The 6,000-nt window shown below is 34.9% G+C and overlaps 1 long non-coding RNA gene across 1 annotated transcript; it reads left to right on the top strand.

Moving 5' to 3' along the window:
• Nucleotides 1-1,187: 1,187 nt before the first annotated feature.
• Nucleotides 1,188-4,183, top strand: LOC123553204 (uncharacterized). The gene is made up of 3 exons (XR_008370796.1): nucleotides 1,188-1,493; nucleotides 1,639-1,739; nucleotides 3,594-4,183. It is a non-coding gene; the product is annotated as an uncharacterized LOC123553204 (long non-coding RNA).
• Nucleotides 4,184-6,000: the final 1,817 nt, after the last annotated feature.

The following is a 6,000-nucleotide window of genomic DNA, read 5'->3' as shown; positions in this document are numbered from 1 at the left end:
GTTTATGATGAATGTGTTTAACTTTATCGTTCACATTTCTGAAATCTTTGAAATAGCAGAAACGTATTTGCTCATGTGTCTTTTATAATGTTCAAGTACCTCTTAAAAGAGAGTGTTTTCTTCACATAAGCCCGTTAGGATCTACCCTTACGCATCTTCGTAATCTTGTTGGAGTCGTCTAAAGTTAATTTGAGCCGTGCCATGGGAAAACCAACATAGTGGGTATGCGACCAGCATGGATCCAGACCAGCCTGCGCATCCGCGCAGTCTGGTCAGGATCCATGCTGTTCGCTAACAGTTTCTCCAATTCCAATAGGCTTTAAAAGCGAACAGCATGAAGCCTGACCAGACTGCGCGGATGCGCAGACTGGTCTGGATCCATGCTGGTCGCATACCCACTATGTTGGTTTTCTCATGGCACGGCTCATTTGTAGAAATAGCAAAGTAAAATTAATATATGTCTGAATTTTCAGCGTCATTTCAGGAACTCTTCATGGTTTTATAGATTTATGTAAGAAAAAAGGGCAAATTATACATCTATTTCACATAATATGGTGACGTAAAATGTTGATATAGGAGTAAAGTCAAATAATTGTTCACAAAATGATAACTATATTTTGAATATCAATCGGAAGTTTAAATATTTATTTATAGGTTATTTGCTTTGTATTGGGAAATATGCACGAGTTCTTCAGCAACTTAAGGGGCGTAATATTCTTCCGCAGAAGAACGAGTGCATATTTCAAGATGCAAAGATAATAACCTTTTTATTACATACGCATCCTCACGTATAAATATTATGTAAATATCATAAATTTGTTCAATAGCCTGAATAGGATTGACAATACTGAAATAAATAGAAAAAATAGCACAACAACACACATTGAATTACGTCACGCACCCGAATATGAAATTCAGGCGTCAGTGTACGGAAAAAATATTGACGTTCCGGTACCAGTGTAACTTAGCGGGGAATAGAAACGAGTGTGTTTTAGGAATTAATATTACACTTCTAAAACAAAAGCATCTTAAAAGTATAAATGGACGTTTTATATGGCACACATTACCCACTGCTTTGTTTGTAGGAAAACTGTAAGGCGTATTGTTCGAAAGAAAACACATAAACATTTCAATGAGTTTTCAAGTTATTTAAAAAAAAATAGTACTTATTATTTTAATTTCAGTTAAAGCTGATCAAAAGTGTGGCTAGACGGTCGGTCCTGTTGCTGGAAATTGCAGAGGAGAAACAGTTCTTACCTGTCACTTTTGCGACATTCCATTATCTACCTGGACATGGAGTAGAAAATATGATGACTCTTGGCATACTTTTATAGAAAATGGAACGCAGATAGATCCAGATCCTTCCATCGTTCGAGAAGAAATGAATGGGTCTTTTTCGTTAATAATAGGAGGCGCTGATAACAAGGCACGGGGATGGTACAAATGCGGAGTGGGACACTATGCATCTGAAGAAAAATGGTTGAATGTGGAATGTAAGTATGGTAAACAGCGGTTTGTAAAGGTCTTAACTTACGCCGAGTTCTTCTTGAGATAAAGGCTTGTAACGAAAGATATTAGTTTTTTATCGGAACAAAAAACAAAGGTATGTAAATATGATTTTCTCTTCTTTTTTTTCAGGCAAACCCGAGAGTGCTGCAGTCAATCTGACACCCGAAAAACATTAAGAAATTGTACTTAGAGACGTTCATCCAGTCCCAAACATTGATTTCAGTTTGAAGGTTTGTAAAGCTGTTGCTGAATTATAAGCTTGTTTATTAAATGCCGATGTACCAATATATTACATGTAAAAGTCTATTTAAAAACTGGAAATATTATAATTTTCTTTCAAATATTCTTTGAATAATGTTATTAAGAAATAGCAAGACATATATCTAAACGGGCACATGTGCGTTTGAATATTTCTTCTGCAATATTCGCATACATGTAACATGTATTAAGAAGGCAATGTTCAAAATCCAGATCTCCAGATGTACCATACTATATGTATGGAATAAATAAAATAAATCACGACGCCTGAAAAAGACAACTCATATTTTGACAGCTCCGAATTAAAAGTATTCAGTGTAAAAGTCGTTCATTGACTTTGGTGAGTGTGTCTTCAGGATTGAAAGACTGCCTGCTTTGTGTCAGAGCTGTATAATGCATTGGACATCTAATTCTGAAAATCATAGACCAAAGAATATGTAATTACTCTCTTTCAAAGTTGTCATATGTTGTTTGTTTAAAGCTGAACATTAGACCTGTAAACTGTCAGGCTACTGGTTATATGACCCAAGGAAGTGCCTACGCCTTTAGTATCTTTAACAATGGTTTGGGTCCAATCGCTACGGTGACTATGTCTTAGACTAGCTGACAAACGATGTAGAATGTCCTTTGTTAAAACGTAAAGCTGGTGAGACCAAATATCTCAGATATAGAATTTTCCTCTGGCTACCTTGCCTAAATGATTCGTGTACCAATGATTCGTAAATGATTTTAATTATGCGCTAGCCAATTTCAGGGATCAGGCAAATCACTAAATACTTCAAACTAACAATTTTCAATTAGCTTAAACTCCTATAGGCTGGAGACTCTATAATTGACTGGTCTTTTTGTTGAAGTTCCCGTCAGACAATGTCTTTGAATCAACAACATACGAGTCCTATCGCATAGATGCTCGGCCTCTGTCCTCTCAAACTCTATATGATTGCCCCGACTCGTGGATGCTCAGCGCCTATATGCTATCACATATAGCATTCAACTACCATATAGGTATATCCCCGATGCCTTGGCTGTACTTCGCCAGTAATGCTGAACAGTCTATAAGCTGGGACTCTCTTACTATCTCAGTAGATTACCAAACTCTGGGTTCTGTCTCAGCTTCCCGATGCTCAGCCTATATATGCTATCGTATATAGCTTTCAACTACCCTTAAAGTAAAACTCCTATGCGCTGGCCCTATAGCTCGAAACCTTATTGAAATTCTGCAACCCTTCTTTAGTCTACGAACTTTCAAAGTCTTCTTTTAATAATTTATCCGCCCTGACAGGGTAACTGCACTAGTCTCCATATCAAGGTACTGGGATAAATTATTAGTTGAACCCTCGATGTTTCTTCTTCGACCACTGGATACCGAATGCTCCCTGTCATCCATCTACCTATTTATACCCCAGCAGACGTGCTATTTTTAGAACTTGTTTCTGATTGGTCCAAATTTAAACATAACGTTTTACAACGAGTACTTGCTCTATCAAATATCTGGTTCCCTTTAACTTTTGTATATGACATAATGTGCGAAGCTGGGGCCCAACCATCAACATAATGAACCCAAATCAGCCACAAATGACCCAAATTCTATTATTCACGGCAATTCAATAATAATTATAGCAATGCCAACCTGAAAAGGGAGGCAAGCACTATCTGTGTTTATGTGTTACGTTATCAATATATCAAACATTCATATTAATCTGACATAAACAACAAATTCATGGTCAGAAAATCTTCATATTAATTGAACTGAAAATTACATCACTAGAAATAAAAATATCTATTTGAAATGAAAATCAAATCATTCTTTTTTTTCTTTGTTTTAGAACCAGGCATTTAACGATGTTGCGATAGATTTTCAACACTCCTGTCATGGGCAAAGATGGACAATAACCTGTAGATGGATTTCTACAACACCACTGCAAGACGGTCAATATTTTTATAGACTGGTCGCAACAACTGTTACGGACACACTATTCATTGGCACGATCAGTTAACAGAATCTTTCGTCAGCAAGAAAATTATTTCAGCAATGTTGAACAAGTCATTTTTCAGGTTTTGTTATGCTGTTGTTATACAGACTTGCCATAGACACTCAATGACCATAGAACAATGCCGAACTGTTTAATTTTCAATTACTACAATTAGAGAACAACTTAGTAGTTCAAAGTATAAAAAATAATAGGAAAACGTTGCTTTTCTGTATAGAGATAATATATGCATTTAATATGTAGCCAAAATCCCTGACAAAAAAGATTAATGAATATTGATTTAACTGTTGGAAAATATTAACTTAAGTCTGAAAAGATTTTCTTTTGTTTCATTTTCATAATCTTAGAGATATAAAAAAGATCCGTACAATTTGGCTGATAAGTATTCAAAGAAAATGTACTTGTTAAAAACAACAATTGTGTTTGCATCATAAATTCATTAACAATAAACATACAGCATAAGAGTTTTAATATTAAATTATTTTTCGAGAGATATTCATTGGGGTATGGATTTACTTGTCCCTATTACCACCCTGAAAATAAAACTTTACAAAGGGGCAAGTGTACAGAAATAATATTCAAAATATACAAAATCGTAGTTAAATTTATAACATTTTTTTGTTATCAGTTAGGTTCATAAATACACCAACTTAAATCGAACCGACATATTTACCATTTGCTTAAGGGCTGGTGATATATTACAAAATGAAGCATTGAACAAAATTGTCCTGAATGTAGTCGTTAAGCAAACATTGCAACACTTATAGGTATCGCACACTAATAAGACTCTTTGAAATGTTATCAAACAAAACAATAACATAAATTTATGTCAATACACTACGTTTACAATGTAGACGGTAATTCCTAGTTGGCCGAGCGGTAACGGTATTCGTGTTATACTTTTTCGTCTGGAGTTCGATTCCCAGACCCGTACAAAATATTTTTAAAACTGTTTTAATTTTGTTTCAATAAGATTCAACGAGAGCAATGTACACTACTTGGTTGATCAAGTACTAACTTGGTCATTAACAAATATTTGACACAGCCGTTAACACCTAATTATGTTTAAAAACGCTTCGTCTTTAATATGATCTAATGGTCGCGGGTCGAACCATCAAACTATCACTACAAAATGATTACTAGTATATTTCTATACACTCGACCTACTGCGCCATCAAGGCGACTATTGAACTTACTTCCTATATCTTTTGTTTTAAAACAGTGTTAGGTACTGACTGTTTATTTGCATGTTGCTAAAATAGAAACTCTATAACACTGTGCGGTACTTATACAATATATTTTACAAAGAAAATAAACGGTCCTAATATCGTGAATGAGTAACATGATGCCTCAAAGTAGATTATTCTAAATGTACTGTGTATATTCAAGATGCTGTGTAAAGCCATGCCACTTTTTACATTTGAACTATAAACATTATGAAATCATAATTAACCTTCCTTTCGCAGCTAACATATAATCTTGTGATTCTGAGTAACTTCAGCAATGCAGTCTCGAGATGAGTAGAAAATCAAGTCTACTAATCTGGTTAATAATATATCATTGATTGCAAGACATAAAATAAAAACTGTTTATTCTATATCTATTTTATCTATCCAATCGCGAACGTTCATTTGCAACACGTGACCGTACAGTATAATTTTTGGATGCACGTGCGTACAAAAATCCTGTATTTTCTGTATTTGGACGCACGCGCGTACAAAAAGTCCTGTATTTTCTGTATTTGGACGGTTCATCAGACCCATGTTAAACATACGATAAAGTCCGAAACGCGTGAAAATGTTCCAAATGTAAATCGGATGAAGTATGCGCTCTATGTACAGAGTTTGATTATGCGTCTTGAAATCTGGATTTAATTTGAGTTTTTTTTTTTTTTTTTTTTTTTTTTTTTATCTGATTTAGATATTAAAACGTTCGTTAATAATCAAAAATTTAAAAATACAGTAAAAAGGATCATCAGATGTTGGAATATTTTAAAAGTCGCTGAAAGAAGCCGTTCCGGACGAAACCTAGAAATTGGTATCAGCCCTGACTGTCTGAATAGCTACCTCAGCAGTTGTAATTTAACGGTTAAGAAACAAAATGGAGAAGATTATGAATGGTAGCGGACGGGCGGTCAGCATCCAAAACATGCCTGCTCTCTAATTCAGTTTTCGTCGGATCTTCACCAAACTTGCTGACAATGTTTGTGGGCATTACATCTCGGCTAATTTCGATTACCAGC

Source organism: Mercenaria mercenaria, chromosome 4, assembly GCF_021730395.1.
Source record: "Mercenaria mercenaria strain notata chromosome 4, MADL_Memer_1, whole genome shotgun sequence".
NCBI classification, from domain to species: Eukaryota; Metazoa; Mollusca; class Bivalvia; order Venerida; family Veneridae; genus Mercenaria; species Mercenaria mercenaria.
Note: the sequence above shows the minus strand (reverse complement) of the source record. Positions and strands in the feature narration are given on the sequence as shown.